The sequence below is a fragment of the Miniopterus natalensis genome, chromosome 17, assembly GCF_054644295.1.
Source record: "Miniopterus natalensis isolate mMinNat1 chromosome 17, mMinNat1.hap1, whole genome shotgun sequence".
In the NCBI taxonomy this organism is placed as follows: Eukaryota; Metazoa; Chordata; class Mammalia; order Chiroptera; family Miniopteridae; genus Miniopterus; species Miniopterus natalensis.
In genome coordinates this window covers 16,291,273-16,308,483 of record NC_142097.1, presented here as the reverse complement: position 1 = coordinate 16,308,483, position 17,211 = coordinate 16,291,273, and the positions used below count along the sequence as shown (strand labels likewise).

The window sequence follows — 17,211 nt, the reverse complement described above, 5'->3', positions numbered from 1 at the left end:
ATTCTTTCTCAGACACTTCCTAGCCTTGTGCAAGTTACTCAGGCCCTCTAGGCCTAGTTTTCTCAACAGCGCTACAGAGAAAATGAAAGAGCCTACTTCAGGGGATTATTGTGAAAATTAAACGAGAAATTAAAGCATTTAGCCTAGTGCCTTATAGGCAATCCCTGACACATTCCATTGCAGAAACACATAATAGAAACAACATAATATCCAGCACTTATTATTTGCCAGTTGCTGTGCTTAAGTACTTTAAATACATTATTGCATTGAATCCTTTGAGATAGGTACTATTTCTTATCTGAATTTTGCTCCTGAGGAAAATGAGGTGTAAGGAATTTCAGTAATCAAGAGCTAGACAAATGCCTTGTTAGCATAATTATCCACAGGTGTGCCCATGTAATTCGATGCAAACGTATGCATGCATGTAAATGCAAGGATATTCACATACCCACTGTCGCCAGTACATTTCCTAGCACTCCTATCTGGAATTGGTGCTGAAATAGCACAGTGGAAATGGCTAGAGAAACATCCATTCAAACAGCATGTGCATGTGTGTTGTTGCGGTTGTTGTTTTTAGTGAGAGAGGAATGGAGAGAGAGAGAGGGAGAAACTTCCATCTGCCGTTCCACGTATTCATGCGTGTATTTTAATGTAAAAGGTCATGTCTTGCAAAGAGCACAGCTCTGTCCCTAACTTGGTCTAGGACTTTGAATAAGTCTCTTAAGTAAGTCTTTGGGCCTCCATGTCCTCATCTGTAAAATGAGGGGGCCGGCTCAGTTCTAGAATCCTGGGAATCTGAGCAGCCCTCAAGCCTACCACCTTGCAAACACTCCCATGGCAACGACCACTCGGCGCTCAGCAGCACCGGTCTGCTGGGGCACTCCAGCCAGCACTACATACTATTTCAATCGCAAATTCCTGGCTGAATAGAGGGGCTTGAATGGGGGAGGGATCTGTCGGTCAGAAACCTTAACGCCTCTGGCTTTAAAATAAATTCTGGAATACATTGTCTGAGGATGGTGTGTATGTGCCAAATCAGAAAAACGGCATCAGTGTTTAATGCACAAAATCACCCTTTTAGCAGGTAGAAGAGCCCTCTTAGATGAAACAAGATTTAAAGGGTCACTTTGCCACTAAGTGCTGAGTCAATGAGTTGGGGAGACTGTGGTCCGAGTTCATTAGCATTGGCGAGGATGCCAAAGGAACGTCGCCAGAGGGTGTTCAAACCAACCTGGATTTTTGGGAAATGATTCCAGTATTTATTTCCAAGCTACTGAGACTAATAAGGCTCTTTTATTACCATGGACATTATCAGAGCTCCATCCTAGAAGCATAGCGACTCTGGGGAAAAGAGACAAGGATTAAGGCGTGAGAGAAAGAGAACGTTTCTTTCCAAGGAAAGCAGGAGACATCCTTGAAAAGGCTGCCCTGTCCATGCCCTACTCTCAGTATTCAAGCCTTGGAAAAGTTGTGTTCTGAGTCTGTTGCTGGTAATGGTAGGATGACAACGCTGAATTCACGGAGAGGAGGAGCTCCTGCCTTTTCCACTTTCGTGTTGCTTCCTTGTATTTGAGCGGGGCAGTAGGAGGGGGCACCATCCTTTTATAACTAGGGTGTAAACAAAGAGGGTGCTCAATAAGACACCAAGTTGAAAGAATTGACTTTCTCAGAGGAAGTGGTTCCAGAAGGAACGCAAGGCGCACTGCGCTAGGTCCCCGCCAGAGGGCAGCCGTGTAGCCTGCTTAGAGGGGACTCGCAAGGGCGGCGGGGGGAGGGAGTGTTGAGGTGGGGGCTGGAAGCACGGGAACCAGGCTAGCGGGAGTTCTCAGAGGAGGGCTCTTGATAGTCGGAGACAGATTTGGAGCTGAGGGAATCTCGGAATGAATGGATGGTCTCTGTTGAAGACTGAGCAGCAGAACTCACTGAGAAATCCAGGAGCTGTTAGCTTTCAGGGCAAATCAAAGTCTTGCAAACCTGTGGCGTTGGAATTTGCTGTTTTTCCTCTTGCCACTAGAGGGTAGACTGTGAAAAGAAGATTCAAGCATTGTCACCCTCTCAAATGGGCTGTTCAGCCCTGGAGGAATTCTAAGTTTTAGAAGGATAAATCTTGACCTTGCTAGCATGCATATCTGGTCAAGACATTTCCCTGATTACACATTTTTAACAGTTCCCAAAAGTCTCCACATGAATTCTGAGCTCATGGAATGATGTACAAAGTTGTTTTCCGATTTGTCCTTGGTCTTCCTTCCCTCTGCGCCTTATCTGAACATACAACCCTAAGGGAACTAGTGAGGTGGAAAGGGCAAGGGTGTTGGAGCCAACCACAAGCCAATAAACCATCCCAGGCTCTCCCTTTTTCATCACTTCCATATTCCACTCCACTGATTCCTGTCTATTCTGCCTCTTAGAAGAACTCTGTGACGGAAGGGACCACACCCACCTTGGTCATCTATATATCCTTAGTGCCTAGCACTCTTAGTAGGAGCTCATAAAATATTTATTGACCAAAGTAATAAATGAATGACTACATCAACGTCACTGTTATCAGCCTAGTCCACCTTACTATACCATCTTGCAGTGGCAACCCAAGGGGCCTCCCTATGTCCCCTCTTTGCTCCCTATAATCTGTTTTATACTCTGTAGCAAGACTGATCTTTCTGAAATGCAAATATGCATAAAACCCTTCAACTGGCTTCCCAGCTCTTAAAACATCCTTAATATGATACACAAAGTAAATATAACTTAGCAGTTTGGTCACTTGCTAGTTATGTAATCATAAGAAAGTTACTAAATCTCACTGAGTCTTGGTTTGCTCATCTAAAAAATATGAACAATAATTATTCCTACTCCACAGGGTTGTTGGGAAGATTAAATAAGGTAATTCATATAAAATGCTTAGCATAGTATGCAGTTTTCTACTAAATAAATAGTAACTCTATGATTATTAGTACCTGAATGGTGTAGTCCCTGTCTGCCTCATGCCATTCCCTCTCATTTTCTGGCATCCTCATTAAGCTATTTTCAGATCCTGGAATGTGCCAGGGTCCTTATTAATCCTACTCCTCTCTCTGGTCCCCATGTGGAGTTTTCCTCCCCTAGGAAGCCTTTTTTTGACACCCCATGTCTGATTCAGGTGGCCCTGCAATGGATTTCCATAGCAGTCTATATAACATCATGACATCGGTTATCCACTCCCGGCATAGTGGCTGGTATTTAGCAATGCCTCAAAAAACATCTGTTGAAATGCCATATGATTTCACTTATATGTGGAACCCAAGGAGCAAAATAAACAAACAAACAAAATAGAAACAGACTCATAGACACAGAGATCAGACTGATGGTTGCCAGAAGGGTGGACATTGGGGGACTAGGTGAAACAGGTGAAGGGATTAAGAAATAAATTGGGAGTCACAAAATAGTCACGGGGATGTAAGGTACACCGTTGGGAATATAGTCGATAATATTATTATAACTATGTACTGTGTCAGGTGGGTACTTGAAATATTGGGGGACCCTTCTGGCCCTCTGAGCAGCACCATAGCCATTGGCAAGAACAAGTGCCTTATGAAAGGCGGCAAAAAGGGAACCAAGAAGAAAGTGGTTGATTCATTTTCTAAGAAAGACCGGTATGATGAAAAAGCACCAGCTATGTTCAATATAAGAAATGTTGGAGCCCTGCCAGTGTAGCTCAGCAGTTGAGCACCCATCTATGATCCAGGAGATCATGGTTCGATTCCAGGTCAGGGCACATGCCCAGGTTGCCAGCTCAATCCCCATGAGGGTTGTGCAGGATGCAGACAATCAATGACTCTCTCTCATCATTGATGTTTCTCTCTCTCTCTCTCCTTCTCCCTCTCTGAAACCAATACAGACTTTAAAAAAAAAAAAAAAAAAAAGAAGCAATTCCTAAATTGAATAAGGGAATTAATTATTTTTTAAAAAGAAATATTGGAAAAACACTAGTCATGAGAACTCAAGGAACCAAAATCGCATCTGATAGTCTCAAGGGTAGTGTTTTTGAAGTGAGCCTAGCTGATCTGCAGAATGATGAAGTTGCATTTAAAAAATTCAAGCTAATTACTAAGAATGTTCAGGGCAAAAACTGCTTAATTTCCATGGCATGGATCTTACCTATGGCAAAAATGTGCTCCATGGTCAAAAATGGCAGACCATGATTGAAGGTCATGTTGACCTCAAGACTACCAATGGTGCCTGGCTGGGCGTGGCTCAGCGGTTGAGCGTCGACCTGAGATCCAGGTGATCGGGGTTCGATTCCCAGTCAGGGCACATGCCCGGGTTGCAGGCTCGATCAATGACTCTCTCATCATTGATGTTTCTATCTCTCTCTCTCCCTCTCCTTCCCTCTCTCTGAAATCAATAAAGATACATTTAAAAAAAATAAATAAGACTACCGATGGTTACTTGCTTTGTCAGTTTTGTGTTGGTTTTGCTAAAAAATGCAATAATAGATTCAGAAGACATCTTATGCTCAGCATCAACAGGTCCACTAAATCCAGAAGAAGATGATGGAAATCACGACCTGAGAGGCATAGACAAATGACCTGAAAGAAGGGATCAATAAATTGATTCCAGATAGCATTGGAAGAAACATAGGAAAGGCTTGGCAATCTATTTATCTGCTCCAGATGTCTTTGTTAAAAAAAGTCAAAATGCTGAAGAAGCTTAAGTTTGAACTGGGAAAACTCATGAAGCTTCTTGGTGAAGTCACAGTTCTGGAAAAGCTACTGGGAATGAGACAGATGCTAAAGTCGAACGAGCTGATGGATATGAGCCCCCCAGTCCAAGAGTCTGTCTAAAATTCAGACTTAATGGTGACAAATTTAAAAGTCCTATTTGTGAAAAAACTAGAAAGAAAGAAATACAAAGGGGACCACTTCATAAAGTATCTGATTGTCTAACCACTATGCTGCACATCTGAAACTAATATAAAACAATATTGAATATAAACTGTAATTGAAAAATAAAATTAAAATAAATATATATCTGTTTAACCAACTCTAGGCCCAACAACTTACTTTTCCACGCTCTTTGTATATGTTATTTCTTCTTTCTGTCCTAAACAGAATGTCGTGACTGCTACACCCATATTTCCTTTCCGAAGGAAACTTCCCCCCTCCAGCCTCGGTTGAAGAGGCAGGCCTAGGTAGCCACAGTGCATGGACAGTTCATGGAGATACCTTCGCTGACTGGACCAGAATTGCCATCTGAAGCAATGATGGACAATCAGAACCTGGTCAGCAACTTACAACATACCTGGCACCAAAAAAAATGGAGTAGGTCAATCAGATTCCCTCTCTCTCTCTAAAATTTGGGTCAGGAAAAGGAGAGAATGTGGCTAAATGATATAGAAAAAAAAATCATGAGTAAGCTTAGAGTCATGAGGGATCAAGGCAAGCAATAGCCATAAAGAAATAGAAACTATGAGGTAGGGGACATGGATACAAAGTGAAGACTTATACAAATGCTTAAGGGCTGGCAACTTCAACTGAAAAGAATACAAAGTGAAGAAAAAAGAAACATCTGGTAACAGTAAAAGAGGCCCTGCCAAGAGGAGAATAGCTAAGTCTTGCTAAGGACTGAGCATCAGGTTGAAAATGCCTAAAATGCTGCCACTAGCTCTCCTGGGCTATTAGTTTTCCTGGGTTTCTGTGACATACATCTTTCAAATAAAATTGTTGAACTAAATGGAGTGAGTTGTCCTTTGCAATGCAAAGTGCCTAACTGACAAATCTTTCTCTGTTCCAGGAAAACCCGGGCATCCTTCAAGTCTGAATTTCTGGCCCCCTTTTCTGTTCTCTCCCCATTTATTTTACTTATTTATTTTTTTAAAATATGTTTTTGCCCAGGCAGTGGGCTCTGTGGTTGAGCATTGACCTAGGATTCAGGAAATCGTGGTTCCATTCGGGTCAGGGCACATGCCCCGGGGGTGCGGGCTCGATCCCCAGCAAGGGGGACATGCAGGAGGAAGCTGATCAATGACTCTCAGCATTGGTGTTTCTATCTCTCTCTCTCCCTCTTTCCCTTCCTCTCTCTCTGAAATCAATAAATATATATATTAAAAATGTTTTTATTGATTTTTAGAGAGAGGAAGGGAGAGGGATAGAGAGATAGAAACACTGATACGAGAGAAACATCATCGATCAGCTGCCCCCTTCACACTCCCTACTTGGGATGGAGCCTAAAACCCAGGCATGTGCCCTGACCAGGAATCAAACCATGACCACCTGGTTCATAGTTGACACTAAACCACTGAGCCACACCAGCCAGGCTGTTCTCTCTCCATTAGAAAAGCACTTGTCACATTACCTATAACGATTGGTTTGTCTTTCTCTACTACGTGGATATCAGAGTTGAACTCTTTGAGAACAGGGTATCTTATCTGTGTTTCTCAGCAGCATACTCTATTTAGAGGCATACTTGGTATCTAAAACTAGGTACTGTTCTAGATGCTTTACATATTTTAATTTATTTAATCCTCATGAAAGCCCTCTGAAGTTAATACTATTATTTTCCCCATTTCACAGATGGAGAAAGTGAAGCACAGAGAAAGTATTGGCTAAAGTGCAAGGTGAAGAGCAGAGAAGGGATTCGAACCTGGAAGTTTGGCGCCAGAGTCCATGAGCTTAACTCCAATGCAATATGGCCTTGAACCAAAGGGGAACATGGCCAGGGAATAGGAGTTAATGTGAATATTTGAACACTTCTGTACAAGGTACAAAGCACTTTCACACTTACATGAGGACATCAGGAAACCCCTCACCCTTTGTGGGAAACTAGCCAGCAGTTCTAGCTCTGAAATGCCAAGGACCCAGATTTTTCCTACCTGCACAGAAAAATGAACTATGCATTGAGGGCACATACAGGCATATTTTAAAACTCCATGAACCTTTAGAGATGCTAATACCTGGTAAATTGGTCAGATTTCTAGGCTAGTATCTAAAGAATCCTTAGAAAATGTATTAGAGCCCAGCCGGTGTGGCTCAGTGGTTGACCAGCGACCTAGGATCCAGGAGAACCAGATTCGATTCCTGGTCAGGGCACATGCCCGGGTTGTGGACTCGATCCCCAGTAGGGGGTGTGCAGGAGGCAGCCAATCAATGAGTCTCATCATTGAAGTTTCTATCTCTCCCTCTCCCTTCCTGTCTCTGAAATCAATAAATATATATATATTAAAAATGTCTTTATTGATTTTTAGAGAGAGAGGAAGGGAAAAACATATATATATTTAAACTAAGTAAATAAGAAAGAGAAAGGAAGGAAGGAAGGAAGGAAGGAAGGAAGGAAGGGAGGGAGGGAGGGGGGGGGAGGGAGGGAGGGGGGGGAGGGAGGGAGGGAGGGAGGGAGGAAGGGAGAAAGAAAAAGAAAGAAAGAAAGAAAGAAAGAAAGAAAGAAAGAAAGAAAGAAAGAAAGAAAGAAAGAAAGAAAGAAAGAAAGAAAGAAAGAGAAAGAAAGAAAGAAAGAAAGAAAGAAAGAAAGAAAGAAAGAAAGAAAGAAAGAAAGAAAGAAAGAAAGAAAGAAAGAAAGAAAGAGAAAGAAAATGTATTAGAAAGCCTTTCATCTGGGCAAAACCACCACATTCTCAGCCATTCTAAGAACTGAATCTTTCCCATGAAACTGACAATTGAGGGTGTGTGTGTGGTGTGGCCGGGAGGATGGGTAGAGTAAGTGGCGATCCCACTTTGTACTATTGTTTTGAAAGGAGCCCGGGTTTAGGGAGCTCTTGCAGATGCCTTTATTGGCAGCTTCCACTGGTTCTTTCGGGTTGCCACGGCAACAGGAAGCCAAACTCTGGGGGCTGTTTATTAGTGAGTGATGAGAAGCCAACTGAAAGGAAAGCTCTTTGAGGAAGCCCAGGGCTATGGTGAGGGGGGTCCTTATGCTTTGGTATAGGGTAAATCCAGATGTCTCCTGACACAATGTACAAGTAGCTTCCTCCTAATTGCCTGTATCTCAGAGACCTGAGTGAACAACCAGGGGAGAGGTCTGAAGGTAGCAACTGTTCAGCATGAGAATGTTCTTAAGTATTAATGGTGCTATGTAAGGACAGGAGTCTTTGAGTTCCTTGGAAAATGAGAGAACAGCAGGAGATGCCTCTACCTGAGTAAAATTTACCAGGGAGGTGAATGAGATTTGTGTTTGGGCTGAACTCCTGTTGACACAGCCATATGGCTTTAGCTGGCTGCCACCTTCCAGACAGTATATTCCTTTTGTAGAGCAGGTAACTTGTATAAAGGATTGTGCTTTCCTCACTGTCATCTTTAATCTCACCCCCACCATCAGCCAGAACTCAAGGTGCCCCTCCCTATCCCCCCCAGCCTGAATTCCTGCCCAAGATCAGGGATCTTGATCCTTTCCCCAAGTCACTTCCCACATCTCTGATTTTCTCCCTAGAGTAGGAGGCTCCAGGGGACCACAGCTGACTCTGCCAGGCACAGAGGGTTGAGTCATCCTGCAGGCGTCAGAGCTGTTAGCAACAGCTCCGCTGATCTGTATGCAGCTCCAACTCCCTCTCCAGTTCAGAGTTTTGGAGCCGTCTTGTTCAAAAGTAAAGAACAGAGCACAGATGGCTGGTAACAGGATCCCACAGGGGCCTCTTTTCCCACTGAGCCCATCCTGCTAATCCTTTTATAGGAGAAGAGAAAATAAATGGTGAATGGAGCAAAAAAGGAGTATCAGCTTCTGCACTGTTCTTTGGGTCTTGGTGGAAGGCCCCTGAGAACAACTTCTAGCTACTCCCTTACGTTTCCCAGGCATATCCCCCTCCTGATCCCTCTTTGACTTCATTCACATCTTTTTCCTTCCTTCCTTCCTCCCGATTTCCATCCCAATTCCATATTCTCTGTAGTATCTCTGAATCTGATGGAGTATTTTGCTGAAAGCCTTCTATGTAACCAGGCAATTCTAGTCCACATATATGTATAAGAAAACCAAATCACTAGACGCTCAGAGTGGCTGATTTTATCAGTCATCTATCTCTTGGGGGTCCTTTTAGTTTCTTCTCTTCTACAGAGGTAGCATAACACATTACAAAGAACACAGGCTTTGGAGCAAGAAAGAAGTGGGTTCCAAGCCCACTTCTAAAAAGTAAATAAACAAATACATAATAAAAAATACCACTCTGCCATTTACTAACTGTGTCATCTTGGGCAATTTACCTAACCTCTCTGAGCTCCAGGTATGGCATATGAAGTGTATATAATTGTATCTACTTTGTCAGTTGGTTTATAGAATAAATTAGACAGAGGTAAAACATAGTATCTGGAGCATACTGGATGTGTCCAGTAAATATTAACTCTTTCTCTTTCCTCCCATCTCCTGTTGCTCTAAGTGCCAGGTCCCTGATTTTCAAGAATCTGAAAAATATTTTTCTATTGAGGAAGTTAGCAACCATGCTCAGGAGCTACTGATGCAACTGAAGAAAGAAAGGTGAGTGGGAAGTGTGTGCGAATGTTTTGCAAGACTAGAGGACCAAGGCTTTGTAAAACTAGCATGTGAATGTGCTAATGTTTCTTTTCACCAGTTTACCAGGGATTCTTGGTGAAGATTGCTGGTCTCCTCATGTTGCTGCTGAGCATAGTTGATACTAATTTATTTTCCTTGGAAGATAAGATGCTGGGTTGCTGATGGACTATGTGACTTTAGGTAAGTTATTATCCCTCTCTGGGCTTCACCAGAAGTAAGGATCACTGGTCTTCTTCACTCCAGGAAAGGAGGATTGGCTGAAGTTTGTGTAAACTCCAGGAGAAAAGTTAAGTATGATTTGGTATCATCCTTGGCACTGAGAATATCGGAAGTATTTGTACAATCAGGTCAAATGCCACTGTTCAATTTAAGTGATTACTAAAGACTCAGCTGACACAGGGCTGTGGTTTGACACGGTTCCTTTGTTCCAGATAATAAATGTGTGTAATAACAATTATACTAATGTGTTTTGCTCCAGTCGAAACAAGAAGGAGGCTGATGACAAGGCCAGGACACTGTACATCATCCTCTCTGACCAGGCTCTCGCTGACAACACGTTTTTCCTGTCTCTCTTTGTAACTGGTAATTAGGTTCTCAGCTGAGCTGTCAGGAATCTTGACAGGTTTCACAGGCAGTCATCATCTGACAATTTACAACTCTGGGCTTCTCACAGCTGGCATGTTCCCTCCCAGGAAACCAAATTTTCTCAATCCTAAGCTCCTCCTATTACTCAAAGAGTCTGACCTGAGAAGAAAGCTAGCTTTCTCAGTGCATTATCCAACTCCAAAGCAGACTGTCAGGTCCAGTGTTGGTGATGGGGAAACCTCTGTATTCATGTGTGTCCTCATACTAAGGGCTGGCTCTATGGAGTAGGAGTCACCGAAGGCAGAAGTAGCACGGGAATATGGAAATTTAACAGAGCCTTTCAAAAGGAGAGGAAAAATAGTTAACAAAGTCACTTTTTCTTTTGTTCTTAAAAAGCTCAACCCCTGTACGCTCAAAAAATTGAAAGCAGGGACTCAAACAGATATTTGTATACCCGTGTTCATAGCATTATCACAATAGTCAAAAGGTGGAAACAACCCAAATGTCCATTGACAGGAAATTAGATAAACAAAATGTGATTTGTACATATAATGGAATATTATTCAGCCTTAAAAAGGAATGAAATTGTGATACATGCTACAACATGGATCAACCTTGAAGACACTATGTTAAGTGAAGTACACGAGTCACGAAAGGACAAATACTGTGTGATTCCACTTATATGAGGTACTTAGAGTGGTCAAACTTATAGAGACAGAAAGAATGGTGGTTACCAGGGGCTGGGGGAGGGACAGGCGTGGGATGGGGAGTTGTTGTTTCACAGGTACAGGGGTTCAGTTTTGGAAGGTGAAGTGGTTCTCTGTCACTTGCAATCCAAAATGACTTAGAACTGTTTATTTGTTGGCCTTTCCCACTAAGCTGTGATCTGAAGAGCAGGAATGCTGTCTTATTTCTCTATCCACAGAGCCTAGCATATTGCACATAATTGACATTCAATAAATTTTTGCTATCAATTTAATTATCCCATAAACATTTATTTGAGTTGTCCATGTGACAGAAATCAGGTTAGGTTGTCAGTTCAATCCCTAATGGGGGTGTATGCGGGAGGCGACTGATATGTGTTTCTCTCATACGTCGATGTTTTTTTTCTCTCTCTCTCTCCCTTCCTCTCTCTCTAAAATCAGTAGAACATATCCTTGGGTGAGGATTTTTTTAAAAAAGGTGTTAACCTGGAGTGTATGGAAGAACAGCAACTACAAAGGTTAGCATGACAGAGGACTCTAGGAGAAGATGCATATACATGTTAGAGTCCCCAGGAAGTTGCTGTGACCTGGCCACTATGTGCCTGGCTGATGGGCATTTTCTGGGTTCCTGCACATGCCAGAAATTTTTCAGGGTTGTTTAAGGTTCTAAGAATGTCTAGAAGGTAACTGCTTCCCAAACTGATGTACATACCAGATTTATACCCGGCCCTGTCATATGAACCTGCTGTGCTTTTCTGCCGTGCTTTCCTGTGTTGCTTGAGTTTCGAAAGTGTATTCTGTGAAAGGAGTATGCCCTGCCCATTTCTCAGAGTTATGGTGAAAATCAAAAGAGGGCGTAGATATGAAAGTTCTGTTGTAACCAGGTGATGGTTGCTTTCTTTTACCTGACCACAGCAAGCGCTAAGACACCCTACTCTAGCTAGCATCCCCATAAAACCACATCACTTGGCTTCGCCAGCAGTTCTAGCCTACGTATAGTGAACATCTGTTGTTTTCGTCTGTCCAAAATTTCTCCCTCTTCTTCTGACAAAAAGCACCCCACATTCCTTTGGGGAATTCCTCTCCACCATTCTGTGTCATTCTTTTGAGCTGTTACTCTAAGCCTGTTGCCACAGGGTGGACACACAATCCCAGCTAGAGCAACCAAAAATGTCTCACCCCTTGGTGAAGAGACCAGCCCACAGAAAGGGGTATGACATAGGGCCCAAGCTGGGCCACTCAGAGCTGTTCCTTTGGATTTTGTATATTGTTGTGTGAGAGTGAGAAGCTTTCCTTTGCCTTTGGGGTTACTAAACTGAGATGATGTAAATCTGGGCATCTGTGGCCACTCCTCTCACTCCCCATTGTCCCCCCAACCCCAGTCTAGCCTCCCTCTGCTGCGTGAAATAAACTACTAAGGTGGAAGTTCTCCTCAGCATGTCCTATGTGAAGCCTGCTTCAACCTCTCATGGAAACATGTCTGTAGTCCATAAACCCCAAATTCTGATCTGCTCATCCTCATAAAGTCCCAAATGCCTTCAATTTCTATATTTATAATATTGTAACATTTCTGTGCTGAGAATATTTATGAAGAGGAGAAATAAAGGATGAGTTTCATGTTGATCATTTACATGGTGCCATTTGATAACTAGAACAGATCCCTGTCCCCTGCTCAGAGGTTTTGGACAGCAGGTGAGAGAGAGATGATTATATAGGAGAGGTCACATAGCCGGCAAGCTTAAGTGGTTATATAAGCCTGAACTTTGGAACAAGGGCTCCTGTCACTTGTGGTCATAATACAACATATTAGTAAAGGAAGTATCTGGTTAAAAGCAATATTAAAATTCTCCTTGCTTTATTTCCTGAGTGTAGACAGTATCAATGTCAGCAATCCGTGTTGGGGAGTATTAAACTAGATGGCAGCAGTGGGAAGCCCCTGAGCCCCCCAGTTGCACCTCTTAATATAAACAGACAACCTTATAACAAAACCTAATCTTTAGAGAGAAATATTCAAGCAAATTGGAACCTGGGTGTGGTGTGTGCAGAGACAGAAAAAGGGGAGACAGAAAGATTCAAACACCTAACAAAATTCTTTTAACTCCTAAGGCACTAGACTTTTCAGCTACAGGGTCCAATAAATTTTATTTCTCTTTTATTTAAGCTGATTTAAATTGGCACTTTTAACCAAAAGACTTACTAGTATAGTATTACTACCTAGTAAAGAGGAGCCCCAAAGACAATCCCAGGCCAATTAAATAGTACCTTATTTTATGTTTTGATTGCCAGCTGTTTCTGTATCATGTCCTAGGTGGCACAACTCTAGTAGGAATTTGTACAGTTTTTTGGTGTTGTTTTGTTTTTTAATACTGGCAGATGTCAGCCAAAGATAAGAGCATGACAAAATCACCAATTGGTCCCGACGATACATTCCAAAAACCTCTCAGGCCACAAACATGCTGCCCAACCCTTCCCACATTCACAGATGTCCCGGACAATCATGATGCGCTTGGATCACAGGGTGCCTGCCAGAGGGTAGTGTCAGAGCAGTGGGATGAATATTTACCTTCTTACACACACAAAATAAGAGCTAACACTTTAAAACATTTTTCCATGGGCTAAGCACTCCACATATTATCTTATTTAATCCTCACATAGCCATCTGAGGAAGGTAATATTAACCTCATTTTACAGATAAGGAAAGGAACCCTCAGCCTGGTTATGAAATGGACACAACGTAACTTAGTCACTGACATCAGTAAGTGATGGGGGTGGGACACCACAGTCAATGTTTTTAACTACTGTTGTCCTACCTTCACATCCACTGCTTAACATCTTTGGGGTTGAATGTCTTTTAGACTCTGGTGCAGCTGCTTTAACTTATTCATGGCTTACTGCAGATGCTTATCCGGCAGATACCTGAGACTGAAGGGTTTTCAGGTCAGGACTTCCTTGAACTGAACTGTATTCTACCATCCTTAGGGTACCTTGGCCCAACGTTGATCTATTTCTGTGGGTTAAAATGGAAGAATCTGCTGCTTCCACATACACGGCATTTTTTAAAGATTGACATTTTAAAATGGATCCAATTATATGGGAATGCAGAGCTCAAGAAATAGCTCTGTACGGGAAGAGCTTTAATTTCCAGCCTGGGAAACCATACTTATGTATCAGGCGGCCTCTGTAGAGATGCCGGAGTTAGGTTTGACAGCCAGACTGTAACCTACCTTCCTTAGTTGGTCCTGGGACCTAAAGACAAAATCTAGGGATGCACTGATAACAGCCTAGAATGCATTAAACAGGCCTCCAGTAAAGTATTTATTTATTTACTTGATGATGATCCGTTCCACAGAGTGCCTCGCCCCTGGTTTCTAAACTGGAAATCCTAAGACGCATCCCTCTCACTAACTCCCCATTCACACAATCAGCTTTATTGGTTTTTTGCCTTCCAGGAAGAAACAGATTTTCATAAGTAATCACAATGTTATTTCCAAAAAAAAATATACTAGCTAATTCTGGGTGAAGATATCACTGTGACCAATGAAGGCTTTAGAAAGCGTTTGGTAGAACACCCAAAGAAAAGTTTCAAGGTGGAAGGAGTATTAACTATGTCAAATATTACGGATGTCAAGAAGGAAAGGCTTAAAATGACTCCACTAGACATAGCAATTAGGAGGCTACCCTTGACCTCTGCAAGATCCTTAGAGGTGGGAAGGTAGATAACTTATCTTTCTAATTCTTTTTTTTAATGTTTTTATTGATATCAGAGAGAGGGAGAGGGAGAGAGAGACAGAAACATCAACGCTGAGAGTCATTGATCGGCTGCCCCCTGCACGCCCCCTGCTGGGGATGGAGGCTGCCACCAGGGCGTGCTTCCTGACTGAGAGTCAAACCTCCACCTCCTGGATCATATATAAATAGATGCTCAACCACTGAGCCACACGCAGGGCAACAGATAACTTTTCTAAGAAAGCTTGGCTGTGAAGGGGAGAAGATGGGAAGACTGTAACCTTTCTTTACCCCCAAAGAGGGAGAACTAGGGCATGCTTTTTATGCTGAGGGGCAGCTGCCATTGGAGAATGTTTGACAATGTAGGTGAAAAGAGGAATGACTGACTCAGAACAAGGGCCCTTACTAAGAAAGAATCTTCGCAACAAATTATGCATGCATCCCACTGACGCAGACAGCCTGTTCTTCTGATCGCAGCCAGTTTATTGGGTCTTCACACAACTGCTTTGGAGTCCTTTTTTTTTTTGAAACCTGGAAACAATTTATTAAGTTGCTTTATACAAGATTAACAATTTCCACACCGCCCCCTACCACCAACCTGGTGGCTGCACCAAAGCCACAGCCCCCCTCACACCTGAGAAACGGGGCCATCGAGGAAAGCCCTGCAGCCCTGCAGCCCTGCAGCCCTGCAGCCCCGGCCCAGAGCCGGCTCGGCCTCTGTGGAGAACATTTCTACTCATACGTCTCACACAACAAATCCATTTAGATCTGTTGTTTCATTGGATGAAGAACCGAGATTTTTTTTTATGACTGCGTTTTAGGCACATCGTTCAGTTCTTGCATAAAATTGCTCTCTTTGTAGTCCACGGAAGGGGTTTTTCCCTTAACAAAAAAGTTTTAACCACAAAAAATTGAGAAGGTCAATCTCTTCCCTGAATTAGGGCCTTTAGGACTCCGCTGACCACTCTTGTTTCAAAAACTTACCGACCCTCGACCTACAAAAAAAAAAAAATCCACAAAAAGTTTTCAAGAATTTGTCTCTTTCCTTCCATCACCAACACACAGGGTGGCTTAGATCTGCACTTCTGCTCTTATTACCGTTCCAAAAATTATTATAAACTATTAGAATCTTAAAAACTCAGTCACATGCTGGTTGCGCCGACCAGTTTACCTCTGAACCCCACGGAGGGGGTGGCGAAGGCGGGTAAGGCCGGGATAGTCTACATGTCAGGGCAACTTCTCAACGTAGGGTTGGTGGCGGGTAGACGGTGTGGGAATGGGGAGAGGGACAGAGAGCAGACAAGTCCTTCTTTCTCAGATTTCAGGGTGAAATGAAGGCACCTGACGCCGGCGCGGCCTAGAGAGCCGCCAGCCCAGCGCGGCCAGGCTGGACAGAGGCTGGGCTCCCGGCCGCTCTGGGGACTCCGCCCCGGGCAGGCACTCGCGCGCTCCCGTGAGGGCGTGCACGTGCACGCAGTCGTGTCTCGCGCAGGGTCGGGCCTGTCAGGCGGGAAATCTCGCGAGATCGGAGACTGGGATGACTGTCGGGAGGAGGGGAGTGGTGTCGGGGAAGGGGGGGCAACCTAGGCAGCGGCCCGGCTCTGTGGCTTCAGGGCTCGGAGAGAGAGAGGGAGGGTGGCAAAGAGAGTGAGTCGGTGCCGCCGCCTGCCTGAGGAGAGAGGAGGGGTCCCGCTGGCCTGCGCCCTTCGCGGGCCGAGAGCGCCAGGCAGCCGCGAACCTCTGAGAGACCTCCGGGCCCCTGGGGACCCCGCCCCGCCGCTGGCCGGCCGGCCCGCGGCCTCTCTTCCCTTTGTGAGCGCCCCCTTCCCAGGGGTGGTGGTGGTGGTGGAGGGCTGTGCGTGGGCCCGCCCGCCGAGGGGCCGCGGCGGGGGACCAACAGGGCCTCGGCTGTGTGAGAACGAGAGGCGGCCGGGGCCCGGGCCGGTTCCCTCGAAGCGGCGGCGGCTCCTGGCACTTCCCCGCGCCATCTTAGCTGAGCCCAAGCGTTGAGGGCGCCTCCTCGACCCGGGTCGTCCCCTCGCCCCCCCCCCCTCCGCCCCTTGTCGCAGAGCTTGGGCTGGGCGGCTAGCTGGGGCTCCGGGGGGGGGGGGGCGGCGGTGTGTCGCCAGGCCCCCTCCTCCTCACTCCTCGCCTTCCAGCGTAGCGGCTACCCAAGCGCTGTAGGGGGCTGCGCCTGCCTTCTCCGCCCCAGACCTGTCGGCGAAAGGGTAAGGGCACCTCTGCTTTGGGAAAGGGGAGAGTTGGAGGGGGCGGGGAAATTCGGCCCTCTGTGGCCTCTGGGCGGAAGAAGGGATGTGGGGGTGGGGTGGGGGAGGGAGACAAGGAGGGTCTGTGATTCAGTGGGTGGGGTGAAGAAGCTGGTGAGGTGGACGCCCTCCTGTTTTGAGGGGCTAGAGCAATTACATTCCTCTTTCCTGAGGGTCACCGGAAGGGGTGGTGGAAGAGGATGCCTGGAGGAAGGTGTGGCCCTCAGAGGGAGACGGGGTTGATGTGCACCCCGATTTAAAAGGCGCGAGGTCCCTTTCCCTTCTGGTCCCTCTGCTCCCCTCCTTTGTAGTGTCTGTATTCTCGGGAAGGGAGACTGCTCTGGATAGTCTGCTGGGTGGATTCCACTCCCCCCCACTCCTAGGAAATCTATACCCCTCTCCTGTAGGGGTGATGGAAGCGTTTTTCTCCCCCTACCCTTCCCCCT

General features: G+C 44.9%; 1 protein-coding gene and 1 pseudogene across 1 annotated transcript in view; both read left to right on the top strand.

Moving 5' to 3' along the window:
• Positions 1-3,474: 3,474 nt before the first annotated feature.
• Positions 3,475-10,073, top strand: LOC148091235 (small ribosomal subunit protein eS1-like; annotated as a pseudogene).
• A 6,103-nt stretch (positions 10,074-16,176) lies between these two features.
• The window catches only part of TAOK1 (TAO kinase 1), a 112,513-nt gene continuing 111,478 nt past the window's right edge, over positions 16,177-17,211 (top strand). Inside the window, exon 1 of the mRNA XM_016201952.2 lies at positions 16,177-16,726. The gene's annotated coding sequence lies outside the window, so the exon portion shown is untranslated. The remainder of the gene's footprint in view (positions 16,727-17,211) is intronic.